The sequence below is a fragment of the Lissotriton vulgaris genome, chromosome 4_1 (assembly GCF_964263255.1).
Source record: "Lissotriton vulgaris chromosome 4_1, aLisVul1.2, whole genome shotgun sequence".
In the NCBI taxonomy this organism is placed as follows: Eukaryota; Metazoa; Chordata; class Amphibia; order Caudata; family Salamandridae; genus Lissotriton; species Lissotriton vulgaris.
This window is the reverse complement of record NC_141691.1, coordinates 821,736,148-821,752,329: the sequence shown is the minus strand read 5'-3', so window position 1 is coordinate 821,752,329 and position 16,182 is coordinate 821,736,148.

The window sequence follows — 16,182 nt, the reverse complement described above, 5'->3', positions numbered from 1 at the left end:
CTTCAGTTTATTAGCAATCTAGCTATCGGAGCTTGGTAAAATGCTGCTATTGCCCTACAGAGGTTTCTGCCTGAATTAACCCTCCTTTTACGTCTTGGACGTACTGTGCGCATGCACAAAATACTTAGGGCCCCATTAGATGGTCGGGCAGATCGCCACCGCCCACATGGTGGTGGTGATCTGCCCGAAATCCGCCCCGCCCACCACCCATTTCCCCCGCCATATTACTATGGCGGGGGACCACGGCAGACGGAAAGAGTTTAATATGGTGGCGGTGTCTCTTAGACACAGCCAACCATATTATGATGGGTGCAGTCGCTTGCAATGCCGCCACGGAAAGGCATGCGGGAATCACTTGTGGTGGCCCTTTGTGGGCCCCAAAAGATACTGGGGGGTGGGGGGTGCACATGGGGGGTACCTATGGTACCTGTCACATTGTACATTGAACTGCTTGGTGTGCATTTTTAGCATTGTGGGCCGTCGCAATGTTAAAAATACGGGAATGCACCCGCCCCTGTGGCGGGCGCATCCTAATGGTCCAAACGAGGCCCCCTCCCTTATGGCGGGTGGTTCCTTTTTGCGTCGGGATGGCGAGCGGACAAAGTCCACCCGCCATCCTAATGGACCCCCATAACTTGAACACTCTAGTGGCGGTTCAAGAACTTTATGGAATGAGAGCAGGGAGCAACACGCACATCGGTAAATTCCGCTTAACTTTTGTATGCTGCAATTAGTAACATAACAAGATTTAGACCCTTTTGGTATCATATAATTACGGTCGTATTTTTATAGCCCTTTTTCACTTTTTATTAGACTGGTTCGGAAGACGCATGTCTGAGAGGCTTGATACACTGCCTCTTCTTGTCTACCACAACGAGTTGCCTAGCTCTCCTGCTGCTAGGAGGTAAGATGGTGTAGATTATGCACGCATATTCACTTCTTTGGGCTCTTCATTCGAGTGAACTAACATTCTTTCATTTCAACTGTCACCTGGGATTGTGCCAGCAATAATCGGTTATCACCCCCTCTCTTTGACTAAATTCTCCACAGGCTTGACTTTGTTAAGTCTAGTTTTTGACATACTTTTGATAACTTTACATGCTGGCGTAGCCAATTTTCAAATTGATAACCTTATACTAATGTGACGCTTTGGATGGAGGGTTTGTAGACCAGCTCCATGTTGTGAATTTCACAATTAAGGGTCTCACTTGTTCCCATTTTGAGAACTCAATTGGGATTTTGTTTTAAATAAAATATTTGAAATATCAAATTTTTTAACTGTACAGGGTTTGTAACGTCTAAAAGTCTATATTTAGATTTTTTCTTAGCGATCATTTTGCACCTTGGTGAGAAACTCTGCATTTCTTGGATATTTATGGATTGGAGTGATATCCTCGAACCCCTTAAAATGATCAGAAAAGGGTGTTCAAATTGATTACGTTCTTTCATTTTGACACTATTTTGAGGTATTTGTTTGATTATCTGATTCTCCTTCTCCTTTTCTTTTCTTCTCTTCTTTTCTTTTTACTTCTTTGACTGAATTCAAGAGCCTTCAAGGGCTGGCTGCTTCCGCTCTTTGCATGAAGAACGGGTCATAAGGTTTTGTGATATATATTTTATTATTCTTCTTCTATAAAGACTGTAGTGTTCACATATTTAAGTATGTCTTTTATGGCTCTAAATGGGGCTAGGTCTCTATCATAGATATTCTCTTATTGGATTTGTTGCACATGTGGCACTATACACTCTTTTAAGACATTAAAGGCCCCATTACGATGGCGGGCGCGCCGGGTGGACAGTGTAACGGAAAACGGGACTGACTGTCAGAGGTGAGCGGTCCCGCTGGGCCAATTAGGATGCAATCGCCACCCTGACGGTTGCATTCAGCATCTTTTACATTGAGGCGGGCGGTGCTGTAAGCAGCACTCGCCGCAATGTAAAAGTTGCATGTTGTGCATTGGCAAGCACGAAGTGACAGGAACCTTGTGCATGCCAATGAAGGGGTGTACTATGGTTACCCCCCAAGTGCAGCCACCAAATCCGCCACCTCACCGGGGGCCCACAACGGGTCCCCAAACCATTTCCTATATGCCTTTCAATGGCAGAGTCTCCGCCATGGAAAGGCATACGCACCACATACATCATAATATAAATGGCTGTGCCTGCAAGGCACCACCACCATATAGTGTGCCTTTTCCAACCAAACGGCAATCCGACTGGCGGAAAAGAGGCAGACGGACTTTCCATCCTCAGCGGTACCCACCACCATGCTAATTTGGCGGTGGGTATATGGGGTTGTGATGGCGGGCGGATCGTAACTGAACAGCCAGCTGTGGCGATGCGCCCGCCATCGTAATGCCCCCCCTTAGAGTGATATGGAGTGTTTGACACTGGGAGATTTAAACAATATTTCCCCTGTTATTCTAAATTTCAGCTGTCCATTATATAATTTTTATCAATAGGCTTGAGAAAGTTGTCTTACAATGAAACACATGTCGGATGTATGTACGCTTCATCCAGGTTTCAACATATCAAGAACTGATCCACTTATGACTTAGACTTTGTCATACTGTTTGTCCTATAACCGCAACTGTTGTAATTAAGTTTAGTGTTTAGCACCTACTTTGACTTAATGCTAACTGGAGTGAGAATAGTAAATTAATTAAGTTTAGCGTCGTAGCACCAACCCTGACTTAATGCTAACTGGAGCAGGAATAGTAAATTAATTAAGTTTAGTGTCCAGCACCAACCCTGAATTATTATTAAAAGTATTGGGATTAGTATTTATATATATATATACGGCTTGATCATGCTCGTCACACACTTGAAATCGCCATGTTTAAATACACCTCCTCTGATCATAGTAAAAAACACCACAGTGCAAAAATAAGAAAAACTGGCGGACATCTTTGTATGGACATATATATATAACATTCCAATGGTAGTATATCCTTACTTCTCTGTGGCATGTCAAAACGGCATATACATCTGCCATAATGAGATTTCATTGATATCCACAATAGCGGGTTGGCGAAAAGTAAATGTAAAAATTAAAACACAGTATGCAATTAATTCAATACATAGTTTGTGCCACAATCTATTGCATCAATCATGTTACTAAAATCGTAACATGCTACAATATACTACCATTATGATATTCATTAACGGGACAATACAATTTTGCACACGTTCGTGTCATGTGCTACGTCATTTGCGTAAGTTCCACATTCATTGGTTCAACCAGTAGCGTCTATTGCTGCGCGCTCTCTGATTCGCTTAAACTTACCATCCCTTGTTGCTAGGTAGCAATTTAACTAACTAACGTTATCTACGGACACTTTAAAGCAAAGCCCAAGTGGGCATTAGAAGGCAACAAATACACCACGAAAAATAGAAACCAATATGATCATAAATCACCGCCCAAGTGGCCGTATCTCATAGAAACAGTCCAAATCCATTATTTACTGAGTTCTCATTCTCATTGCTCGTTGTCCGTCCGTAGAAAAAGGAAGAAGTGCCCCCATCCTGTAAAAAATTTCATAAAAATGTCTTAAAAATAAACAGATTAGAGATTTTATTATAAGCAACATACATCCATAAATGATTATTCATGTAAATGAATTGCAAATTCTTCACTCATGTTCAATCCTTTAGGAACCAGACACTCTAGATCTATAATGTAACGGGATTCTAATTTCCTCAAAGATAGTTCCTGGTTACCTCCTCTAACACCTAGATCCACACAATCAATCACTACCATCGGAACCAAAGTATCATCCTGCATATGTTTCTCATGGAAATGTCGGGCTATGGGATATTGTTTATTGTATTTCCGTATCGCCCGTAGATGTTCCAGTACTCGTTTTTTTGCCTCATGTTTCGTGCTCCCAATATACCACTTATTACAGGGACAGGTCAAAACATACACACTGTAAGGTGTGTTACATGTCAGTTTCTTTCTAATGACAAACTCTCTCGAAGAATTAGGTACTGTTAATTTCTTACAGTCCTTACTATGCCTGCATGCCTTGTAATTGCGACAACATCTGAACCCAGGTCAAGCCAGTTGGCTTTACACACATATTTGTATTTGTTTGCCTTACGCGTTTCAAGACATCAAGTCTCTCATCAGAGGCAGCTCAGATAAATGAGTTGCGGGTTGTTCCTTTTTAATTTATTCAAATTCATGCTCAATCCTAATTGATTGTTACGCCCTCAAGGGGCTGCACATAGTTCGTGACAAAGAAATTTGCATGCTGGAATTTGTAGTCCAGATGAACAACTTTATATTTTCCTTAAGTAGGTTGCGACTCACTTGTTTTTTAAAAGCACATTTTTTCCTTGGTAGGATTCCGAGTGTTCAGGCTAGCTTGTTTTGTCTGGCTCACTGCGCCGTGTCGGTCTGAACCCCATTTCAAACTGCAGCCTCTTGAAGTTTCCAAGATGGTGCATCCTGCCACGACGAGGGCCGCCGTGCAAAAAATGCTTCACCAAATGCCCTGGAGCTTTGCAGGACGCACTCGGCAACAGGCCTTCCCTTCGGTTTTCATTGACAGCTGGCCTTACACACAGATTTGTATTTGTTTGCCTTACGCGTTTCAAGACATCAAGTCTCTCATCAGAGGCAGCTTAGACAAATGAGTTGCGGGTTGTTCCTTTTTAATTTATTCAAATTCATGCTCAATCCTAATTGAATGTTACGCCCTCAAGGGGCTGCACATAGTTCGTGACAAAGAAATTTGCATGCTGGAATTTGTAGTCCAGAAGAACAACTTTATATTTTCCTTAGGTACTCACTTGTCTTTTAAAAGCACATTCTTTCCTTGGTAGGATTCCGAGTGTTCAGGCTAGCTTGTTTTGTCTGGCTCACTGCGCCGTGTCGGTCTGAACTCCGTGGGGGGCAGCAACATCCTCAAACTGATTAGGAGACCGTGGGTTGGAACTGTATCCTGACCTGTTAGCGGTACAGCAAATGGAGGCTAAACAAACTTGGTTTCTGCTCATGGGCACACTGAGGGTAAAGTAAAGATGCTTTTAAAAGAATGACACGCTGGACCTACTTAAGGGAAATAATACATTTCTGAACGGGACTATAAATCCCAGCATGCAGTATGAAGCACGAACTGAGTACGGCCCACTTAGGGCAGGGCATGTCATTAATAAAAACCAATACAACTCAATTCAGAAATGCTGGCGTGCGACTCATTTGATAAAGCGACCTTTGACAAAGAGGCAGGAGCCTCGAAACACGTTAGGTCTGAAAATTTATACCGAAGAGCAACAAATTCGAGTTCTGTCCTCTGAAGCAAACCGGATGGTGCATTTGCTGAGAGTGCGCCCCTGCACCTGTCGGGCATTTGGTGAATATATATATATATATATATATATATATATATATATATATATATATATATATATATATATATATATATATATATATATATATATATATATATATATATATATATATATATATATTCACAACACTCCCACCAACGCGGGAAATGGAGTCGCACACAGACGGTTTAAACAAGCAGGTATTTTATTCTTTAGTAGGTGAAGTCCTGACGCGTTTCGTCCAAACATTGGACTTTCTCAAAGGTCACCTCATCACACCCTCGCTGCTGCCAGTCCACAAGCAATTACCCAAGTTTTATTTATCGACCCCCAATGGTCGTGACCTTCAATGGTCATCACGTGGTTAAGGCATGCTGGATCTCGTAGTTCTGCTGGCAACAGTTATTTTTCAGCCCTCCATTAGGCGGTGTTTTATGATGTATTATGTTCCGTTTGGAATTCTCCGCTTGTTCCGTATGCTGTTGGCAGACCACTTTGAAGTCCGCTTGCAGAGTCAAGCCGATGCCGGTCATCGGCGGCAACCGCTTTCCCTTTCGCTCGTCACGACCAAACAGCAGTGGTTCAAGTCGGGAAAGCCTCTGGCGCACTTGCTGACTGTGCGTCCTCCTGCGGCCGAACCACGCCGCTAAATATTCACAACACTCCCACCAACGCGGGAAATGGAGTCGCACACAGACGGTTTAAACAAGCAGGTATTTTATTCTTTAGTAGGTGAAGTCCTGACGCGTTTCGTCCAAACATTGGACTTTCTCAAAGGTCACCTCATCACACCCTCGCTGCTGCCAGTCCACAAGCAATTACCCAAGTTTTATTTATCGACCCCCAATGGTCGTGACCTTCAATGGTCATCACGTGGTTAAGGCATGCTGGATCTCGTAGTTCTGCTGGCAACAGTTATTTTTCAGCCCTCCATTAGGCGGTGTTTTATGATGTATTATGTTCCGTTTGGAATTCTCCGCTTGTTCCGTATGCTGTTGGCAGACCACTTTGAAGTCCGCTTGCAGAGTCAAGCCGATGCCGGTCATCGGCGGCAACCGCTTTCCCTTTCGCTCGTCACGACCAAACAGCAGTGGTTCAAGTCGGGAAAGCCTCTGGCGCACTTGCTGACTGTGCGTCCTCCTGCGGCCGAACCACGCCGCTAAATATTCACAACACTCCCACCAACGCGGGAAATGGAGTCGCACACAGACGGTTTAAACAAGCAGGTATTTTATTCTTTAGTAGGTGAAGTCCTGACGCGTTTCGTCCAAACATTGGACTTTCTCAAAGGTCACCTCATCACACCCTCGCTGCTGCCAGTCCACAAGCAATTACCCAAGTTTTATTTATCGACCCCCAATGGTCGTGACCTTCAATGGTCATCACGTGGTTAAGGCATGCTGGATCTCGTAGTTCTGCTGGCAACAGTTATTTTTCAGCCCTCCATTAGGCGGTGTTTTATGATGTATTATGTTCCGTTTGGAATTCTCCGCTTGTTCCGTATGCTGTTGGCAGACCACTTTGAAGTCCGCTTGCAGAGTCAAGCCGATGCCGGTCATCGGCGGCAACCGCTTTCCCTTTCGCTCGTCACGACCAAACAGCAGTGGTTCAAGTCGGGAAAGCCTCTGGCGCACTTGCTGACTGTGCGTCCTCCTGCGGCCGAACCACGCTGCTAAATATTCACAACACTCCCACCAACGCGGGAAATGGAGTCGCACACAGACGGTTTAAACAAGCAGGTATTTTATTCTTTAGTAGGTGAAGTCCTGACGCGTTTCGTCCAAACATTGGACTTTCTCAAAGGTCACCTCATCACACCCTCGCTGCTGCCAGTCCACAAGCAATTACCCAAGTTTTATTTATCGACCCCCAATGGTCGTGACCTTCAATGGTCATCACGTGGTTAAGGCATGCTGGATCTCGTAGTTCTGCTGGCAACAGTTATTTTTCAGCCCTCCATTAGGCGGTGTTTTATGATGTATTATGTTCCGTTTGGAATTCTCCGCTTGTTCCGTATGCTGTTGGCAGACCACTTTGAAGTCCGCTTGCAGAGTCAAGCCGATGCCGGTCATCGGCGGCAACCGCTTTCCCTTTCGCTCGTCACGACCAAACAGCAGTGGTTCAAGTCGGGAAAGCCTCTGGCGCACTTGCTGACTGTGCGTCCTCCTGCGGCCGAACCACGCCGCTAAATATTCACAACACTCCCACCAACGCGGGAAATGGAGTCGCACACAGACGGTTTAAACAAGCAGGTATTTTATTCTTTAGTAGGTGAAGTCCTGACGCGTTTCGTCCAAACATTGGACTTTCTCAAAGGTCACCTCATCACACCCTCGCTGCTGCCAGTCCACAAGCAATTACCCAAGTTTTATTTATCGACCCCCAATGGTCGTGACCTTCAATGGTCATCACGTGGTTAAGGCATGCTGGATCTCGTAGTTCTGCTGGCAACAGTTATTTTTCAGCCCTCCATTAGGCGGTGTTTTATGATGTATTATGTTCCGTTTGGAATTCTCCGCTTGTTCCGTATGCTGTTGGCAGACCACTTTGAAGTCCGCTTGCAGAGTCAACCCGATGCCGGTCATCGGCGGCAACCGCTTTCCCTTTCGCTCGTCACGACCAAACAGCAGTGGTTCAAGTCGGGAAAGCCTCTGGCGCACTTGCTGACTGTGCGTCCTCCTGCGGCCGAACCACGCCGCTAAATATTCACAACACTCCCACCAACGCGGGAAATGGAGTCGCACACAGACGGTTTAAACAAGCAGGTATTTTATTCTTTAGTAGGTGAAGTCCTGACGCGTTTCGTCCAAACATTGGACTTTCTCAAAGGTCACCTCATCACACCCTCGCTGCTGCCAGTCCACAAGCAATTACCCAAGTTTTATTTATCGACCCCCAATGGTCGTGACCTTCAATGGTCATCACGTGGTTAAGGCATGCTGGATCTCGTAGTTCTGCTGGCAACAGTTATTTTTCAGCCCTCCATTAGGCGGTGTTTTATGATGTATTATGTTCCGTTTGGAATTCTCCGCTTGTTCCGTATGCTGTTGGCAGACCACTTTGAAGTCCGCTTGCAGAGTCAAGCCGATGCCGGTCATCGGCGGCAACCGCTTTCCCTTTCGCTCGTCACGACCAAACAGCAGTGGTTCAAGTCGGAAAAGCCTCTGGCGCACTTGCTGACTGTGCGTCCTCCTGCGGCCGAACCACGCCGCTAAATATTCACAACACTCCCACCAACGCGGGAAATGGAGTCGCACACAGACGGTTTAAACAAGCAGGTATTTTATTCTTTAGTAGGTGAAGTCCTGACGCGTTTCGTCCAAACATTGGACTTTCTCAAAGGTCACCTCATCACACCCTCGCTGCTGCCAGTCCACAAGCAATTACCCAAGTTTTATTTATCGACCCCCAATGGTCGTGACCTTCAATGGTCATCACGTGGTTAAGGCATGCTGGATCTCGTAGTTCTGCTGGCAAAAGTTATTTTTCAGCCCTCCATTAGGCGGTGTTTTATGATGTATTATGTTCCGTTTGGAATTCTCCGCTTGTTCCGTATGCTGTTGGCAGACCACTTTGAAGTCCGCTTGCAGAGTCAAGCCGATGCCGGTCATCGGCGGCAACCGCTTTCCCTTTCGCTCGTCACGACCAAACAGCAGTGGTTCAAGTCGGGAAAGCCTCTGGCGCACTTGCTGACTGTGCGTCCTCCTGCGGCCGAACCACGCCGCTAAATATTCACAACACTCCCACCAACGCGGGAAATGGAGTCGCACACAGACGGTTTAAACAAGCAGGTATTTTATTCTTTAGTAGGTGAAGTCCTGACGCGTTTCGTCCAAACATTGGACTTTCTCAAAGGTCACCTCATCACACCCTCGCTGCTGCCAGTCCACAAGCAATTACCCAAGTTTTATTTATCGACCCCCAATGGTCGTGACCTTCAATGGTCATCACGTGGTTAAGGCATGCTGGATCTCGTAGTTCTGCTGGCAACAGTTATTTTTCAGCCCTCCATTAGGCGGTGTTTTATGATGTATATATATATATATGTACTTCCAAAATGCTGCTCGAGTGATCCTCGGACAAACAACACAGATGCCATCGATAGTAGCAGCCGCTACTCTTTACTTCACACAGGTTCCTGATCCCACTAATTAGAAGGACACAGAGATGACACACCAGGAGATCTTTGCACAAATCCTTTATTGTGCACTCGTAGAACAAGGTCCTTGTTCTACGAGTGCACAATAAAGGATTTGTGCAAAGATCTCCTGGTGTGTCATCTCTGTGTCCTTCTAATTAGTGGGATCCGGAACCTGTGTGATATATATATATATATATATATATATCCACTCAAACGAAAAAATAATCCGGCTCTCCGCTTGGTAGTTATAAGTTGATTTATTTAGCACACTGTGATCGCCTACGCGTTTCGAACAATGGTTCCTTCTCACGGCAGCGTCATACAGTTTTCCTACTTCGCTTTCATTATTTATACATATCGGGCATGGTGATGCATTCTGGGATATGCAGTTTTATGTAATCACATTACACATTTTATATATTTTACATGTGAATAGGAGAGCGCCTAATCTCTCGGACCATCTGGTACACAGCCACTTTGAAATCAAAAAAGTAAACAATTGGCTTACAGATAAAAATAAAGGATTTGTCAAATGCCAGACTTGCAAGGCCTGCAAGATAGGAAAAAACCTCAAGAACATAAAAGATCCAGCAGGAAATACTTCACAATAAGAGAACACATCACCTGCGAAACCACATTTGTGGTATACATGCTTCAATGCTCTGTGGAAAAAGTTACATTGGAAGCACCATGTGCACCCTAAAGAAGAGAATTTTGGAGCATACAAGTGCAATCCAAAATGGGGACCATGCATATGCTATGGCAAAACACATCACCAGCCACACCGACAAAACTTGGAAGGATATTCAGTAATTTGGCCTAGCGACCATACCACAGCATGAACGTGGAGGAAATAGAAAACTAAAACTACGAAGATTGGAATCCAAATTAATCATGTGATTCAAGAAAAAACAACCTACAGGATTGAAAGGGGATGAGGAGCTTCATTTTCATCTCTGAACTAATGAATGTTATGAGGAATTGAACAATGTGCTCTACATGATGGAACAAACTTCAAACATGAGAACTAGTAAACAATGGGGTTGCTACTGCACTGCAAAGCAAAAAACTCCCCCTTTTTTGATCGATGAGAAACAAAACGGGCATCAATTGTGACTAATGTCAGGCAGTGGATGTGGTAAGGGCACTCAGCCCTAGATATAAAGACAAACTGTCCACAAACACGAACTGCCTAAAGGTTTATGCTAATAACCTTGTGTGTACAGAGTAACACTGCCTAGTCGCATTTTGACCAATGACCATAGTCAAAATATACTGCTAAGTGGGATAATATGTATTTACAGGAGTAAAACAGCTTGTAGTATGGCACTCAGCCAACAACCGTTGATACATCTCATGTGAACCAGCTATGTCAACATAACGTTAATACTGTTATTGACAGCAATTAGAATCAATTGCGAGCGAGAAAACACTGCAATCATTTTATGCAACATAAAGTTCACATGTAAAATATATAAAATGTGTAATGTGATTACATAAAATTGCATATCCCAGAATGCATCACCATGCCCGATATGTATAAATAATGAAAGCGAGGTAGGACAACTGTATGACGCTGCCGTGAGAAGGAACTTTTGTTCGAAACGCGTAGGCGATAACAGTGTGCTAAATAAATCAACTTAAAACTACCAAGCGGAGTGCCGGATTATTTTTTCGTGTGAGTGGATTAATTACGAGACCCTGTCCTGGTCTCGATTCCGGCACCAACTCGTCAGCGCTCCCTCTGCGACAGGACAGTTTGTGTTGAATATATATATATATATATATATATATTACCTACTGGCGTGTCGCCAGTAAGTATATATAGTTAGGATTATTTGTCTATGGAACTTTTGAAAATTCTATGTCTAATAACTTTGGCGTTTGTGGACGGAATCGGCTGAAATTTTCAGGAAAATGGCACATTTTGTTTCTGAGCAGCCCCTGAAAATTCGGGGGGGTTTCATCAAGGGCGGGCCGAGAAAAAAAGGGGGTCCCAAAACACGTTTTTCCCATTCATTTTTCCATAGGGCCTTTGGCCTCACTTTTAGCTCGAACGGCTGAATGGATTTGCACGAAACTTGGCAAAATTGTAGGGACTGTTAGCCCGATGTGCCTTTGCTAGGTCTCAATATATGTGCTCCAGTGGTTTTTGAGAAATTAATGTTCAAAACAAGATATATATCTGTAACAGCGCTCCGGGCTGCGCTCCGGTCCGCTTACTTTTCGCGAAACGGAACTTTGCGCGCAGAAAGCTGATTGGCTCTCCGGTGTCTGTCAACATTCTAAACAGTCCGGAGCGGCCGCTATCTTATCTCTCGGTAGGATCGAGAGAGAAGAAGAGGTGAAAAACGAAGGGGGAATTTAATGAAAGGGGGCAAGGTATACCCCTCTTGACCCCCTAGGAATGATGTTGGGGTTATTAAAGGGTCCCGTGGGGAAAATAAAAAAAAAATTATTTTTCACGGTAGAAGCGCTTCCCAGGCCGCGAACTGGGCCGCAAACTGGTAGCGAAACGGGAATTCGCCATTTTGTGTTTCGTTTTAATTAAGTTACTAGGTATAAGGGGGTGCGGGAGACGTATCCTGACCCCTTATGTTTTCTGAGGGTGGCTGAGGAGGCTCATATATGTTGATACATGTCTTCCAGCGGCTGTGCGTGAGCTTTTTTTTTTTTTTTGCTGCGTGACGTCTGTTAACGTTCGATTCGATGGAAATCAGGAAGTGTTAACCACCATTTTGTCACTGCGAGTAAATATTTTGTTATAAATGAATCCTTATTGATAAACATTGTCTGCGCCATCTTGCCTTTTTGTCCAATGCCACAATTTTGTCGTGCACGGCAGCCATTTTAGATGCCTTGACCAGACCCACTCTCTGCACGCCGTCGATTCTCAGCACAGCTCCCCACCCTCGCAAGCATCTCCCCCACGCACTGGTCACCCCCGCTCTCTCTCTCATGCATGGGCCATATACTTCCCCCCATCTGCGCTGCTCTTCCCTGAGAATCACACCCTGTGCCCGCCCGACACCTCCCTTTCACCCTATTCACTACCGCACCCTCTGACACTCCTCTTCCTCTGTGTCCGATTGTCCAGGCCGGACCCAGGCTATCACCTAGCCCTGCGGAAGTAGTTTATGGCCCCAGCTGTAGAGAATCTAGACATACCAATCCTCCCGATTCAGGCGTGAGACTACTGATTTCAGTGCTAGTCTTCCGCCTCCCGATTCCTGCAAGGAAAAACCCGGGGGCATATTACCAACAACTAGCGATAATTTTTGTCTCTAACTTGTTTAGAGACAAAAATTATCGCCGCACATCGGCGAATTTTATCGCAGATAAACCTTGCTATTAGCAAGGTTTATCGCAAATGCGATAAAAAACGGCCGCAATGCATGAATATCGCTGAAAAGTCAGCGATATTCATGCATTATCCAGCAAATGCTCTTAGCCATGTTATCCACCTTCCATTGGATAACATGGCTAAAAACTGCTCAGGGCAGGTGTTAGCTTTTGGAGATATTCGCGCTTAGCGCGAATATCTCCAAAAGTTGGTAATAGGAGATAGCGATGTTAGGGACTGTTTCCAGTCGCTAACATCTTGGCACGCCCACTTTGCATGTCATTAGTGATAAATATCACTGACATGCAAAGCGGGGCCCAAGATGGTCGCTATCTCCTTTTAGCTGTCACTAACTGGTGTTAGCGACAGCTTGGTAATAGGGAGATCATTTTATCTCCTTTTTTTTGGCTTTTAAAGCCAAAAAAGCGGAAATAAACCCCCTTGATAATATGCCCCACGATTCCTCGGGGGTTTCAGCTGACAGGGCTTGGTATTGTGTTACGTGCTAATTCTTCCAGGAAACGTCAGAGGGTCGATGCAGGGGTTCTAGAAGGGGTGATAGACCATTTAAGCCTCATGAACAAGCGCATGGTCTTTTAAAGATTTGTGAAGTACTCGGGGCGGCGGTGTGTGTGTGCCCTCTTTCAGGAGCGGGCGGGGGGGTGGGGCACTGCCAGCAACTTGCCAGGCCAGGCAGTGTTCAACACGTGCATCACCCTTTCTCTGCCTGCTATTGCGCTCCATGCTTCGGAAAGGTAAGAAAAAGAACGTGCATTTGAGTTTGAAATGTCCGATCCTGTAGCAGTACACTTGCAAAGCCCACACATGACAATAACCCGATTCAAGGCCCCATTCACCCGATTTAAAAAAAAAATATAGTACTCCAAGAAAGTAGGATTATAAAACTTTATTAACTTTTAAATATAACGAACGCAACAAAAACTGTAAATATATTTAAACATTTTTTGATTAAAAAAAACAACAATGGTCAGAAGCTGTCTTTTGTGCGAATAGTCCCAAGGCAACACAACGTGCTGAGTTGTGGAAGGCACCCAGGTGAAGAACCATCCCTTCTTTAAACCCCATGGTGACCAACTATAGTTTCAATGAGTGCTATGTCCCAGGTTTTACATAAAGTAGTGTTTACCTAGAGTGGTGCTGTGTAGGACACTCTGAATGGAAATTAACCAGAACTATAACGATAACAACAACAACAACAATAATATAACTTTTATGCCCAAATTACGCAAACATTTAGCTAATCTGCTAAAGGGGGGAGTCGCCATTTCTTTTGATAATTTATTCACCCATCCGTAGCCTCTCTAATCTCCATTACAATGTGTTTCTTGCTGAAATTAACCAGAACTATAACCATAACAACAACAACAACAATAATATAACTTTAATGTCCAAATTACGCAAAGATTTAGCTAATCTGCTAAAGGGGGGAGTCGCCATTTCTTTGGATAAATTATTCATCCATCCGTAGCCTCTCTAATCTCCATTACAATATGTTTCTTGCTGTCGCTAGCTGATGAAAAAACTAAAGTGATAACTTCCTCATCCTTATTTTGTCTTTCTTTGTTCCTTAAGATGTTATCTGTGTCAACCTCTTCCGAGAATGCTGATGCGTTAGGGATTTCCTTGTGTTTCTTAATAGCATTGGTGTCTGCACACTTCTTTGTCAATTCTGTGAACATGATAACTGCTTCATAAACAGACGATATCTTTGTTAAGTCATTAGTGTTAAGTGTGTCTGAAACTACAGTGCCCTTCTGTTTTTCTTTCTTCAGGCTCTACAGAGTTTTGTGTGTTGTTCTTTTGAGCGACAATTATTCCAGAGGTTTCAGGTTTACTTGTTTTGTCCTGCAGTGAGTTAACAGCTTTAGAGACTTCATGTTTATTTGCTATGTCCTGCTGTGCGTCAACTGCTTCAGAGACGTCAGCCTCATTTGTTATGTTTGACTAGATCCTGGACCTGCCCGGCCGCGCCCAAAATGGCGCCGGTGTAAATGGGACTCGTAACTGCATGTTGTGTACTGGTTGCCCAACCTTGATATCACGAGATACGTATGCAGTTTTGAAGCACATGGCGGAGGCTCGTCTGCTGTAGTGGGGCGCCCCTTTATCGTTTCAGTTGCCATTCCGCCCGCTTTTGCTACACTGTGCCTTTTCCGCCATTCAGCTGTTTACCGCCCGCTCTTACGGCTACAGCGTCTCGCTCACCATGTAGTTGAGGCCACGCCCCCCGACAACAGTATAAATACAGAACGCGCTGACCACTAGCGCGAACTGACTATCCTAACCACTCCTGAGGCGGAAGCCGGGAGACCTCTGTCACTTCTTTTAAAACTGTATTCTTGTATTTTTAAACTGACACGTTCTTCCCCGAGCACAGACTACAATTGAGACTCACCTGAACCCAAACAGCGGATTCTAGCGCTGTCACAGGGCTCCGTGAATTCTTTGCCGCCATTACCGACCTTACAGGGACACGCCCACTGCCGTGAGGCCACGCCCCCCGACAACAGTATAAATACAGAACGCGCTGACCACTAGCGCGAACTGACTATCCTAACCACTCCTGAGGCGGAAGCCGGGAGACCTCTGTCACTTCTTTTAAAACTGTATTCTTGTATTTTTAAACTGACACGTTCTTCCCCGAGCACAGACTACAATTGAGACTCACCTGAACCCAAACAGCGGATTCTAGCGCTGTCACAGGGCTCCGTGAATTCTTTGCCGCCATTACCGACCTTACAGGGACACGCCCACTGCCGTGAGGCCACGCCCCCCGACAACAGTATAAATACAGAACGCGCTGACCACTAGCGCGAACTGACTATCCTAACCACTCCTGAGGCGGAAGCCGGGAGACCTCTGTCACTTCTTTTAAAACTGTATTCTTGTATTTTTAAACTGACACGTTCTTCCCCGAGCACAGACTACAATTGAGACTCACCTGAACCCAAACAGCGGATTCTAGCGCTGTCACAGGGCTCCGTGAATTCTTTGCCGCCATTACCGACCTTACAGGGACACGCCCACTGCCGTGAGGACACGCCCCCTGACAATAGTTCACCTACTTAACATGTGCATCCCCAGGACGCGCAGCGGACGAGCGCAGCGGGCGCGACGATGGCGCGCCGAAGGCGCGCCTAAGGCAAGCCCGTCTGCGCCCGTCCGCGCCAGTACACGCCAGGAGCCAGGCAAGAGGACTGAGGTAAGGTCAACTTACTCAGGGGATGCCCTACGCCATCTCAACAGGCCTGTCCCACTGCCATGCTCCCAAGTGCTGAGAGGAGACTCCTGTCTCACCCATTGTCCGCATTGCTCCTTCAAGTACACCCCTTCTATCAAT